This window comes from Humulus lupulus, chromosome 5 (assembly GCF_963169125.1).
Source record: "Humulus lupulus chromosome 5, drHumLupu1.1, whole genome shotgun sequence".
In the NCBI taxonomy this organism is placed as follows: Eukaryota; Viridiplantae; Streptophyta; class Magnoliopsida; order Rosales; family Cannabaceae; genus Humulus; species Humulus lupulus.
Genome location: NC_084797.1, coordinates 129,250,347 through 129,265,411, shown reverse-complemented (window position 1 = coordinate 129,265,411; position 15,065 = coordinate 129,250,347).

Here is a 15,065-nt window from a genome sequence, read left to right as displayed (position 1 = left end):
GTCTCCCTTTGGAGATTATGTCGACAAGAAGATTTCTAAGTGGAAGGGTCAGGATGGAGATTTGTAGGTTCCTTTGTCTTCGGCCTATGTATGATGTTGTTATGTAATCCCTCACATTATTTCCTCTTTCTCTCCTTTTTTCTTGTGTGTTCATCAAACTTAAGGGACTTTCGTGAGTCCCTCTTATTATTATTATTTGTGGATTACATATCTCTTCCTTGATCTGAGGATGATAATCTTTCTGGTGCACCTTGATTATACTTGTAAGGACACGTTAACCCATTGGGCTCTTGGGGTCCTTTTATATTCTTTGCGCGCGCTTGTTACATTTTGCAAGAAGCGTCTTTCTCGTCATTATATATAGTACTATTTCTTCAAGGGTCTCTTGTAGGACCCTTTTTGGCTAGCCGGCTTAATGGCCGTTCTAGACTTATTGGGAGATTCCCTCCTTACGGGCTCACCCCCTGGGGTGTCGGCCTTTGGTTGGAGATCATCCTTTTAAAATATTCCCGTGATATTCATAAGGGTAGCTAATCCTTTTGAATATAAGAGATTTTTTTTTTTTACTCATGCCTCCTGTCCTACCCCGCAAGTGCTTGGTGAGATTTATTTCAGCAGGCACTTTGGTTGATGCTCGCATGGAGAAGAAAAATAACATGTGAAGTTGTGAATATTTTCATTCATAGTAGGCAGGTTACAACAATATATATTAAAATTTTCCATCTACTTGGGAGGTTATCTAGGCAACCTCTTTGATTCTTGTCTACTAAGCTAACATAACATGAAAGAAACTAAACACAGATACTGCTTGTATCAGATGTGGGAGTCTTACTGGTAGTCTTACTGGGAGTCTTACTGGTAGTACTTCTTGCATCGGATGTGGGAGTCTTACTGGTAGTCTTACCCAGTTGGTCCCTCCATGATTCTGGGGTCTAGTTCTTGCGGGTTTGCGCCCCCATGCACCACCATCGCCATCGATTCTTGCAGTTTCGCAGACGTGCGAAGGGAGGTGTTATAACACTCCCTTGCCTTTCTTTGTTCTCCCTTCATACTCGCTACTCCACCAGGAGTTGGGACCTTGATGACGAGGTGATATATTGAAGTGATCGCTTTCAATTCTCTTAGGGATGGTCTCCCCAATACCGCATTGAAAGCTGAAGCACAACCTACTACGACGAAGTTTGCCATGACTGTGGTCTGTCGGGGTTGCTCTCCCATGGTGAGTGCTAATTCGATCACCCCTAAAGGTTGTATTGAGTCCCCCATGAACCCGTATAAGGAGGACTGACAGGGTTTCAAGTGTCTGACGCCCAAACCCATCTTTTCCAAGGCGGGGTGATATAAGATATCTACGGAACTTCCATTGTCTACGAGGACCCGATGCACCCGCAGGTTGGCCAACTGAATTGTCAACACCAAAGGATCATTATGGGGATAGTGCACCCCTCGTGCGACCTCCTCTGTGAAAGTGATTGAGTCATTTTCTCCATTAAAGCTTTTTGGAGGTCGCTGCTCCAAACTCATGACACGCGGTGGTGGACTCTGCCTGGCTTCTCTAGTGTATCTATCTCGACCCTTCCTGAACTCTCCCCCAAACCCTGGACCTTCGAAGATCGTTCTCACCTCTCCTTGTATCTCTAGGGCTCCCCCTTGTGTCCAACGTATCACCAGCACGTCCTCTGATTTCTGCTTCTCTCTTCTGACATATCGGCCCACGTATCCCCTTCGGATGAGCTCTAATTTCTTCCTTCAAATGGGTACATTCTGTCGTGGTATGGCCGATATCCTTGTGGTATTGACAGTATTTGCTAGGGTCCCTCCTGGACCGGTCTCTTCTCATCGGTGGGGGCCTTTTGAAGGGAACCTGATCCTCATTTGTGAGGTAGATATGCTCTCTGGTGTCCGTCAAGCTCGTATACAAGGTGTAGGCTGTTTGCCTATGGTCGCTTCTGCATTTGGTCCTTCTATGTTGATCATCTCCCGACCCTTCATACGCCCTCTTCTTCTTCGCTCCATTCGACCCTTCATTGGCTAGGGGCTTTACATAAGACTCACTTTTTCCTGCCTTTAAGTTCGCATGGCCATCCTCCATACGAATGTACTTTTGCGCCCTCTCGTAGAAGTCATCTAGGTCACTGACTTCCCTTTTGAGCATATTATCCCACAATTTGCTTCCCGGACGCACTCCAGCTGTGATGGCCATTTTAACTCCCTACGGGTCAAGCTCCCTACTTTGGTTGCCTCCATGTTAAACCTATGGATGTAGCCCTTTAGACTCTCGTTTTCTCCCTGCTTCACGTTGGCGAGGCTGGTGCCCGTCATTGTGTAATCACGCACGGCGTGATGCTGTTGGAGAAATTCATCAGAAAACTGCTGCCAAGACCTGATGGACCCTGGTCGAAGTCTCTTGAACCATTTGTACGTAGGTCCTTTCAATGTGACAGCAAAGCAATGGCACCTAGCTCTGCTACTAATCCCCCTTAACCTCATAAGGTCGTTAAACGTGTCAAGATTGTACTTAGGATCTGTGTTTCCTTCATAGGGAATCAGATGAGGCTCCTTGAAGTTGGCTAAGAGCCGGATGGCTTGGATTTCTTTAACGAAGGGCGATTCATGCTCGAACTCGTCCTCGACGGCTTGTCCCCCAGATGCGGTCACGATCTTGCTCTGTAGGCTTCTCATCTCTGTGTCTAGGTCTTGTCTCCTCTTCTTCAAGGAGTCTCTCAACATGGATGGGCTTGCATCTCCCTTTCCTTTGCCTTCCCAGGGCACCATAGGAGGTGTAGTCCTTTTATCTGCCCTTTTCTTGTTGATTTCCTCTCATAGATCTGAGGATGTCTTCCTTGAGGTGACCTCGACATCGTTATGAGGGCCAGCGTTGTTCTTCTGCTCTAGCCTCAGAGGCTACTTCGATGGTCTGGGATGTTCGTGCTGCCTCGATGGTCTGGGATGTTCGTGCTGCTTCACCTAGGGGGTGTTACTGGTGGAGAGTCGAGTCCTCCCATCGTCTACTGGGATGGTGGTCTCTGCCCCCTCTTGGCCTCTCTCTTTTCGCTTAAGGAGAGATATGTTTGACTTCCCTTGCAACAGGCCATTCAACACCTCTTGCATGTTCTCTAAGGTGGTTTCAAGCCTTTGGTTCTTGCAATGCAGTTCACGTATCTCCTTTTCATAGAATCAAGACCTTGAACTCGAGCTCACGGAATGGACCCAGGGATGCTTGTCAGGCCTGCGCATTGATGGGCCCGGATCCTGCCGGTCGGAGTTTGGCACCTGTGGCGGCCTTGGGGGCGGGAACTCGCCGGCATCTTTTGCAGGGGCATCTGTTGACCTTGGATGATTCTCATCGGGAGGACGACCGGGGATGAAGCCTCCCTCTCTACTTCGTGAACTTCGGATTCCTTTGGGGCCTCCACATCTCTGGGCAGAGGAGGGTTCTTCATGGAGGCCTTCAGCTGATCTCCATCAAGGCAGACCTCCACCACTCGTGGCTCTCTCAGTCGTTTAGAACGTCTTGGCATTTCTTCCTGTCGGAACTAATGGAAGAACAGTGGCTTGACACTTATCCTTCCCACAGACGGTGCCAATCTATTGACGGTAAGAACTCGTCAATGATTAAAGGTTAGAAAACTCAGATTTTTATACTAAGGATAGCTTAGAATTGGATGGAAAGAACTTGAATCAATAGAAAAACCAGAGCTACAATGGAACAAAGATCATATATTTCTTAAACATCTCCTCATACCATCAGTTTTCCAACCCTTTAACCTGAGGGGTCGAAACCTATTTATAGGTGGGCTCTATTGGCCCCCTGATACAAGTAGGTCCCAGGGGACGTGTATGTATGCAGGTACAAGGTCAGGGGAATGGCTCAGAACATAGTGGTGTCTACCCTGACAATGCCCAAGTAGTGGTGCAGGACATCGTACTCTGGACTCTGGAATGTTGTCGAGGGTGCTCAGGTAGTGCCTCCACTCTCCATACAAGTTCATATCGCCACTACTCGTCAGACGCAGATGACAGGGCCACACCTCTGACCCCTTCATAATCATACATCCTATATCAGTGCGCGTACCTGGTACCCTAGGATCACATGGAACTTCTCCTTAGTATTTCCAAGTGTTCCTCGTACGCGTATTGAGGAGGCTCCACACTTTACATATTAAGAGAAGACAAGGCTTAGGGGTGTTTGAGGTGAGACAAGGTGCATGTGGGAGGCCTAGTGAAGGCCTCGCATAATGAGATGCTAAGGATCCTTTGAGGGTCTGACATAGTGAGTCGACCCTTGGTGACCCTTGTTTGTATGCATTGGTCTACGTATGCGGGACACGAAGGACATGGCGAGGCTGCTTTGGTGGAGTGACGGGGCGAGGCAAGGTTGCACCCTCGCATAGCGAGGCTGCATGGTTACCATACGGGGGCGAGGCAAGGTTGCACCCTTGCATAACGAGGCTGCATGGTGGTCATACGGGGGCGAGGCATGGTTGCACCCTCGCATAGCGAGGCTGCGGGTGTGATTAGGCGGGGGCGAGGCACGACGCGCGCGCACGTACGGGAATTCATCCGAGGTCCCTCGCATAGCGAGGGTGGTGCGCGCATGGCCTGCTTGCCAACGACCCTCGCATAGCGAGGGTGATTTTCCTAGCCTAACGCCTCCAATGCCAAGTAGAGCCCATGCCTCTTCATCCCACTAGCTTGTGTCCCTTGTATCTTTGGGGTGCCTTATAATGTAGGGTTCACTTCAATGGAATTCACAAGGGAAGGATTCATGTATTCACAACTATCTTAGAAAAGCCTTCTACAAACCTTTGATAGTAGCCTGCTAGCCCGAGAAAGCTTATAACCTCTGACCCATTCTTAGGTCTTAGCCAATCCTTCACAGCCTCTACCTTGGCTGGGTCTACTATAACTCCATCCTTGGATACTATATGCCCGAGGAACACTGCTTGTGATAGCCAAAATTCACGCTTCTTGAACTTGTCATAAAGTTGATGCTCCTTCAGTCGCAACATGGTCATTCTTAAATGTTCCTCGTGCTCGACTTCGTCCTTGGAGTGCACTAAAATATCGTCGATGAACACTACGACAAATTTGTCCAAGTAATCCTTGAAGACCTGATTCATAAAATCCATAAATGCGGCTAGAGCATTGGTAAGACCGAAAGACATAACTAAAAACTCGTAATGTCCATAACGAGTTCTAAAGGCTGTCTTAGGAATATCCTCTTCCCGTGCCCTGAGCTGGTAATACCCGGACCGTAAATCAATCTTTGAAAACACAGTCGCTCTTCACAGTTGATCAAACAAGTCATCAATCCGGGGTAGCAGGTATTTATTCTTCATTGTCACCTTGTTCAGCTCGCGGTAATCTATACACATATGCATGCTTCCGTCCTTCTTCTTCATAAATAGTACCGGTGCTCCCCATGGTGAATGGCTTGGTCTAATGAAACCCAAGTCTAGGAGTTCTTGTAGCTGCATCTTCAACTCCTTGAGTTCGGTAGGTGCCATCTGGTATGGTGCCTTTGAGATAGGCTCAGTTCTTGGTACTAGTTCGATTGTGAAGTCAATTTCCTGAGTAGGTGGCAATCTTGGTAAGTCGTCAAGAAATACTTATGGGAATTCTTTTATAATGCGAACGTCTCCAACCTTTAGTGTTGTTTCCCTTGCCACATCTGTGACACTAGCTAAGAATGTGTGACATCCTTTCTCAATCATCCCTTGAGCTTTGAGAGATGAAATAAGCAGTGTTTGTAGTCCAGAAACCTTTCCCATAAAGCATAGTTTCTGACCGTCAGGAGTTTCGAACATCACTTTCTTGTGTCTACAGTCGATGGTTGCGCATGCCTTGCTAGCCAATCCATGCCCAGTATCATGTCGAAGTCTTTGATCTTTAGCTCTATTAGGTCTCCTTCTAGTTCTACACCCTCAATTTTGATCGGTACGCCTCGTACTATCCGTGATGATAGGACTACTTTGCCAGAAGGCAATTCTGTCACAAACATAGTTCTCAATCTTTCACAAGGTTTGTCTAATTTCTCTATCATTCCTAAAGAGATATACGAGTGTGTTGCTCCCGAATCAAATAATATTGAACATATATTATCGAGGATAGGAATCCGACCTGTGACCACTTTGTTACTGGCTTCAGCTTCTCTCTGGGTCAAGCCAAAAACTCTGGCAGGAACCATCTTGTTGTCCCTTTTGTCTTCTTGCTTGAGCTGTGGACATTCTCTCTTCCGATGACCTTCCTGGCCGCAATCATAACATCCCTTGGTGTTTGCACAACACTCACCAGGATGTCTCTTTTGGCATTTGGAGCACTATGGGTATTCTACATAACCCGACCTATTATTTCCATTGTTTTTCCGTGCTCTTTTGTCACCATTCTCTTGCTTATTGTCAGGATGCCTTCTCTTCTGGCCATATTGTTTCCATGTTGATGATTATTTTTGTGGTTCCGACCATTCTGAGGTTGACTCTACTGTTTAGGTTCAGGCTTGTTGGCCTCCTCCTTACTAATATTTTCCTGAAGCCTTTCCACTTCTATAGCTATTTCTAGAGCATCGGCGTAAGAAGTGATTCCAGGAGTTGCTAGCTTGACTCCTGGCTCAATCTTTGGTCTAAGTCCTCTAACGGACTTGGTGACCCTTAAGAAATTGGTTGGGACCAACTCTGGTGCAAAATTGGCTAGTCGGTCGAACTGTCGAGCATACTCTACTACCATTAAGTTTCCTTGCTTCTGACTGGTAAATTCTTCTACCCTCGTAGCGATGACTGCCGAGTTGTAGTACTTCTTGTGAAAGAGCTCCACAAATCTAGTCCATGTCATGGTGGCGATGTCATTAGTCTGTTGTACTAAATCCCACTAGATTCTAGCATCCTTCTTTAGAAGAGATGAAACGTAGGATATGCGATCCGCGTTGCCAAGATTCATGTGTGCTAGGGTCGGCACTACATTCCTGAGCCATTCTTTCGCCTTGAAGGGGTCCGTTGATCCTTCAAAGTTTGGAGCATGTTGCTTACGAAACCGCTCATAGATTGGCTCCATGTGCTGGGTAGGGCGCATAGTTCGCCATAGGCCATCCCCCATAAGGACCTATTTGTTGGGTTACTTGAGCCATTTGATGGCGTTGCGATTGTGGTTGAGGCTAAGGTTGAGTATGAGTCTGTGGCTGTGGCTAAGCCTATTGTCATTGTTGCTGCAGTAGCTCTTCCACTTGTTGTCGTAGTCGAACAATTTCAACGGTGTTGTTAACTGGAGGCGGCAGTGCACTTCTGTTAGCAGCAGCATTGGTAGCACGCGCTCCCCTTCTACGAACTGGAGGGACTTCTCTAGTCTCATGGGTGGCGCTGGAGGTATTGTCGGCTGTACGTGCAGATCTTCTGAGCAACATCTTCAGCAAAGTTCTAACAGTCGAGAAAAAGCATGTTAGAACTTACCCTAATAGGCTCTAAGGTAAGACTTAGTCTAAGCAAACATAACTCGGACCTATTAGTTATGATTTCTTATGGAAAGAAATTATGTAAGCCTTCTTTATAATTAGGGTGTGTTTGTATACTTAGAAAAATAAGCTATCTTTATTATTCTCTAAGTCTGCTTCTAATCATCCTATATGACTTAATTCTCAGGCTCGAAACTCGTCGTTGTTCCAAAGTTAACCATATTGAGGGAGGGCTGGGATCAGTAAAATTGTTCCCACTACTATGGCCCCCTAAACTCTCAATATAGAACCCAATCCAATGATTTGCATCCACCCTCACCGAACTCAGTCATTATTTCTTAAATTTATTATTTATTATGATTGTAAAAAATCAAACTCATACATGTCATTCAAAATAGCAATAATATTCATTTGGAAAAAAAAGGTTTTCACTAAGTACAATCATAAATGCAAAATAAATAAATAGATAAACTAAACTAACATAACTAGGGTGAATCTAAAAATCAAGATCTTCTACAGCTGACCCTTCATCTAGCATATCATCATCTATTTCTTCATATTCCTCATTATCTTGAGCCTCAAAATTTCATTGGGGAAGATTCATAAAGATTCTATGTTTTTGTTCATTAGTGAATTGAAATTCCAACTTAGAAGTGAACCTAAGTATGAGAAAATAATATCCCATGGCTACCGGTAATTCCTCATCATCATCTATAGGCTCCCATATTTCTTATAATGTTGAAATTATAGAAGGAAAATCTTTAAAAAGCCTAATTACTAGGACATATTGCTCCGTAGCGCTCATCATAATATGCTTAGTAGTCTAAAGATGAACTATCTCCTTGTGGAATAAGATTAATCTTTGAGTAATTCTTTCTAACACTCCTACTGTATTCCATGGCTCTCTAATCCTTTTCAATGCCTTAATGGCTTGGATATTTTCATAGGTTAAGGCTCTATCCATTCTTAACTGAAAATATAATGGTTTAAATGTTAGCTAATAACAAAAACATAAACATAACCATAACAATAATAAACATAAACATGTACATTGGCGGTTAGATTCGAAGCTTGTGCATGTGTATCAAAGAGAACTTCATGCATATGAATTGTTTGCTCTGATACCAACTGTAATGACCCAACTATTTCTAAAACCTTGGACCATTAAAACTACTAGACATAGCTACTATTTTGAGAAACATACATAAGAAATAACATAACTTTATTTAAAGCCCCAAAATAAATATTGTGCAAAATACAAAGTAAAATATGAAATATAAAATACGGTATAGGTATCTATTGTTTAATGCATAAAAAAAAAACTTAAATTAATTAAATACTAATTTCAAAAATACATCAAAACATAATTCAAAAGACTTAAAAATAACGTCATCCTCGATCGTTCACGCAGTCCATTCATCCTCAACACACAAGCCAAGCTGCCTTGAATCTTTCCGCCGTCCATATTCATTTTCCTGGATCAAGCTAAAAATAAAGGAATGAGTCTAATGCCCAGCAAGGAAAATCTACTAACAACATATATCATAAATCATAAACATAAGATTATATCATATACATATACTATAAAGCATATGACTATAAAAACATATAACATATAGGATTACAATATTAATTGCCATTAACTCATTAACATGGCATGTGATAAAACCATCTAGGCCCTCCGTATACTAATCAAGGTAGCATAGATCACATGGTAGTATATGATAACCCATCTAGATCCTCTGTCTACTAATCGAGGTAGGATAAATCATAACTCTACACCATGAAAATGATAAAAAATCTTGGGGCTTGCTATCTAAGCAAGTCATATGCCCAAGGACTACAACACATATTTATACATATACATATTATAACATAAAATATATCATAACATAAACATATAAACACATATAATCTATCCTATTTTCCTTACCAAAATCCGGGATATGGAAACAAGAACAGGATTTGGAACACTCCTAAAACAAACAGTAAGAATGGTGAGTTTCTAAAGAAAAGAGATGAAAAGAAAACTAAACCATCCGAGTAAAAACTTACCGAAAAGAACCTTAAGTTTCAAGAAACTTAATCACCTAATAAAGAATCATAAACAAGAGTTAGGATCTGAAAGAAAATAAAAGAAAACTAAAGAACCATGAAGATCTAAACTTAAGGATAAAAATACCTTGAATGATCTTATGAATTTTTCTAAACCTTGATACCGAAATCTCACTATATCTCACATCCCAAGTGTTTAGAAAAGCTTAGATTGATAAAGCTTTTAACCCAAAACCCAAGTGTTTCTCTCTATAGTAACCTTGGAAACTTGGAGGCTTTGAAGAATGCTTGAAGAATGAAGAAAATGGCTGAGTACTAGGTCTTATTTATAGAGTTCAAGGAGTGAAACTAACCCCTTTTAATTTGGATAAATAAATGAATATAAAATGAAAAAGATTTGAATTTTCATTCAACAGACGCCTAAAACTCGGTCAAAATCGTTCAAGGGCAGGTCTAAGTTGTTAAGGCTATTTTAAAATTTAAAAATCCTCAAGATTAAAAAATGATGCACCATGGGCAATATATCACCTAGACCATTTTCTCGAGCCCCGTTCGATCGTTCGTGCGAAGTTGACCTGTTTTCCGTATCTCCCGTAGGTGTTATATCGGCGCCTATAGCTGCAATATATCGGCATATGTTGATATATCAAACACGTATTTTCACTTTTTTAGCATAATTTGAATTGATTAAATAGCTTTGACTGAGTCAAAATGTGATCCTAACAGCTGCTGGAAGGTTCTAGAGCTTCTAGATCTTTCTTTTATTTAAACTATTCATCAAAAATACCTAAATCCTTAATAAACTTGATTATGACAAGTGTCACATTCTTAATAATTCTATCTAAACCCTAGGTTATAATAAATAATATTTCTAAGACCAACAATATTAATCAAACCTTATGTTATAATTAATATTTCTAAACTATAGGTTAAACTTAAATTCCATAATTGTTGCTATGAGTTTAAAACTAAGTCCCAGCTTGAACCAAAACCCACGGCAACTAACATACTACAAACTATGCTAACTACTACTACTATCTAGATAAGTAAAGTTATGGGACACTACATTGTACTAATAAAAAGGAAGCAAAAAAGTTATTCTAAAGAAATTATATAAACTATAAAAACTAGAAGAAAAAAAAACTACATATGGTCAAAAAAATTATAAACAGAATAAGGCCAAAAGTAAAATAAAAAAATTAGAATATAAAATAAAAAATAAAATATTTATCTAATATAAAAATATAAAAAATACATATGAAATTATAATTTAATCTTGAATAATAAGATGAAATAACAAAATTGTGCAAAAAATAGTAAACAAACTAAAAACACTCAACTTAATTAAAACATATGGCATTTGTTGTCTGTGTTTTCATCAAGTGACATGTGGCACACATTAAAGAGTAATTAAGTATTCACGGAAGCTAATTAAATTCCCTAAAGTTTGCTTCGAGCACCACGGGAGGTAAGACTTGCTTTCGATCACAATTCACCACCACTAGAGGAATGTCTCCTTGTATGAATATTACTTCCTGAGGATTGTGTTCCATGTTAACAGTCAAGCGCTATAACCCTAGACCACAAGCAGTCATCTAACACTTACTGTTACACAGATCACGATGTCGATCCCATACAAGCGACAAGCAAGATGTCTCACGACTCCACCTGACATGGGAAAATGTGTTGCTACCCTTCTGACCCTCTCAGAAGCGTGTTGCACATTAAAGTAGTGGGTTGGTACCTCGTATTGGGCCTGCTGAGATATGCAGGGGCCCACCAGCACCTTAACTGAATAAATTTATCATTTATTATACATGTAAGTCTCCATCAAGGGAAGATAATTGTAATAAGCCATCATTAGGGAATTAATTGCCCTCAACCATCTATAAATAGGGCTAGGGCACACTTTGTAAAGCACCTGATTTTCATTTCTTGTCTTCAAAGCATTGCCAAAACGCTGTAAGCTTGACATTTGCAAGCTTTTAACATCCTAAATACAAGTGAATTGTGAACTAGGGTTGATTCACAATCTAAACCACATAAAACCCGCATCTCAACTTTTATTTCTTTAAGCTTTGTTTTAATTAGTTGTTAGCGAAATTACTAGTCAACATTTTGGTGATTTCATTGAGAGCTTGAAGAAAGCTTGAGTTGCATCAATGGTAACCACAAGAAGGAATCTCCATGTGATGCTCCACCCACCACTATTGTTGTAACACCCTGGGTAGCCAAGACCGTTACACTGTGTACTTATAAAGGTGCAAGACTCGCTAATCAAGTCAACATTTTGAAAACGTGTCACTAAACATGTAAGAGCTAAGGTTAAAAAGGTTTAGGTCTCAAAAGACTCATTTCATATATTTTAACTATTATAAACACGGGATTCCATAAGAAAACAGAGTTAAAATAAGTTTACAGACTCCCAAAAGTACATGAGTATTCACTAGCCATACTAAGGCAAAACAGACAGTCTTCAAGTCTCACGTCCTTGCCTAAACCTCAACCGTGGCGGCCGAGCACCTGGTTATGTACATTCAGCTCACTGAGCTCTCCAGTCAAGGTTGGTCTAATTTTCCCTTGCCTTTACCTGCATCACGTAGCACCCGTGAGCCAAGGCTCAGCAAGAAAACATCTTATACAACTCAATCAATAATAACAGACAATTAACTCATTATGCATGTATTCCCATAAGATAATCCACAACAGATATTCAGCACATACAATCAGATTCAAGATACAATCTATCACATATAACTCTCATATCACATAATATTCAGGGCCGACGACTTAGGCCGCACCCTCTGTTTAACCCACTGACTCTAGCCCGCTTAAACCGAGCTCAGTGCATAATAAGCTGTCCTCGGCTACCAGTGGCCGAGCCGCACCCTGTGCGCTATTGAAACCCTTGGCACCCTTAGGTCGTTGGTTCACTAAATGGCTTGCATGGCGTAATACTATCTTTTCAAGCGTTTACAATAGGGAGCCCTTAGTCCCGTCACATATATTCAACCAGGTGTAGTTTTCTTACTTTAGTCTGTACAGTTATTGAATTACGAGCAACGCCCCTCAAGCACGATCCGTTCCTGAGCCTAAGCCTTTATCACCTAGTCACAACCAAAGTATAGGGTTTCATTAATACTAAATTATAGGTTTTCGATTACAAAACTAACTCCCGGGAATCTGAATTCCACCAAGCACGGTGGTGAAACCAATCCCGAGTAGACTAGACCACTTTCCCGTGCCTAAAACCCTCAAAAACTCATGTGTGCAACCAAGGGTTGTGGCCCTTGAACCTTAGCCATGGCCCTAGCCTCAAAATAGAACCAAGCCCATGCTTAACAAAACATGCGCCGCGGCCCTTGCCTTCGGTGCCGCGGCGCCCTCCCATGGCCGAGCCTCCTTGGCCATTTTTCATCCTAGGGCCGCAGCGCTCTAGAATAGAGCCGCGACCCTCCCCTTCGTGCCCAGTAAACCCATCATTTCTAAGCTTGAAACCTCACCTTGAACCATCCCAAAGCTCCCCAACTCACAACCAATTAATCCCAACTCCTTTAGCATGACTTAAATAACATAATTCCACAGAAAACACAGCCTAACACACACTAATCTTCTCTTTTCAATTTCTGAAACTCAAGAGCTATAAACACTCAAACCAACCATTCAAATCCAATTTGAAACCTCTAAACCATGAGTTGAAACTTACCTCTTCTATTGAACCACTTCGCCAAGCCAAAGCCAAGCTAATTCTCCAAGTTTCCTCCTTAATTCTGCCTTAAAACATCAAAACCATGTTTGCCTCAAAACTTAACCAAAACCCAGAATTTCCAACCACAGAAGAGAAGATTAAATTGCTTACCTTAACCCTGACTCAGTTCTTGATTAATCCCTGAGCTAAGCCTCCAAATCCCCACCTCAATCCTCATAAATTCCAGCTTGATTCCCTTAAGTTTTTTGTGTTTTCCTTCGCTTTATTTTCCTTGAGAGTGAGAGAGAACTGAGGTAAAAGTTTTAGTCGGTTTGTATTTTCTTCTAAAAGTTTCCTTAAGTCTATCTTATTACTAAATCAATCCCAAGGCTTGGGGTGCCGGAACCGTCCCCGAGGCCAAAATGGTAAAATCCCCCAATATTCCCGCCTAGACATCCTAACCTCAAATATATCTCCATATATTTATTTTTGTAACCCGATAGTCCAAATCACTACCCGACACCTTAAATACCCCTGACTTGCCCAAAGTCGTATCTTAAGTCCTGTTGTGACTTTTCCCGCTATCTGATCCTAGGATCGTCTCAAGTCAAGCTCTGCGAACCTGTCCACATAATAATGTGGTTCCCATATATATCACATATCTATTTCATATTATCACATAATATCATCAACTATTATATAATCAACATTAATCACATATTCACACATTTAAGTCAACAATATCCATTCTAATCCCATTTATGCCCTCCCGGCACGCTAATCAAGGCCCCTAAGCCTTATTAGCGAATTTGGGTCATTACAGTTGTGGTAGGAGAACCAAGACGACCACCTCCAGCAGCTAATCTGGAGGTGGCTGATAATGACAGTTAAGATGGTGAAGATGAAGACCTCTTGGCAACCCGAGATCCAAGTGCTGGAGTGCTGGGCCCTAACTGGGAAGGTCCATATAAAGTTGAGAGCATCGTATGTCCCAGGACATATAAGTTAGCCTGATTGAACGGGGAATTGATACCCCACTCCTGGAATGCTGAGCACCTTCGCAGGTATTACAAGCACTTAGTGAAAATTGTGTGTACAAAACACGATAGATGAAATTCAAAGATTTTTCTTCTATTTTTAAGTTTTTATTTATTTATGTTTTACCACCCGAGGATGTACTCGCTCACTGGTCTAGACAAGTGAAAGGAGACTAGTCTCCGATCACTTGGGAGGTATAAGTGGGATAGTCACCCTACAAGGATAGCCGCTCGCGGAGCATGACCTGAGGAAACCTTAGAGTAAACCTAGTGTCATAAAGCTTGCGAGAGTTCCCAAGAAGAATGACCTATGGAATTCAATTTCAAGAGCCTATATGAGCACCCTACAGTAAACCTAGTGTCACAAGGCTTGCAGGAAACCATAAACCTAAATCACCTAAGACGAAGAACTCAAGCTACTTCCAGAGGACTAAGAACTCGTGAAGCAATATTGAGTTCCTAAGTTCCAAAATGGTAAAATGTCTTCAAGACCCAAGGCGCCTAGACTCAGGCACAAGTCTCAAGTTTCCTAAGCATGGACACAAAAGACCTAAGTCTCTCAGAAAGGGCACACAGGATCAAGAACTCAAAGTTACTTCATGAGGACCAAGCGCTAGCAAAGAAACACTGAGTTCCTGAGAGCCAAAATTGTTATGGGCTTTAAAGTCCCAAGTTGCCTAAACTTTGGCAAGCAAGACCCGAGTCGCCTAGACTCGGGCACAAGTCTCCAGTTGCCTAAACTAGAACACACAAGACCCGAGTCTCTCAGACTTGGGCCCACATATGGTGGATAAAATAAGGTAAAATAAATCGATTTTTGCATGATGCTACATTACGCTAA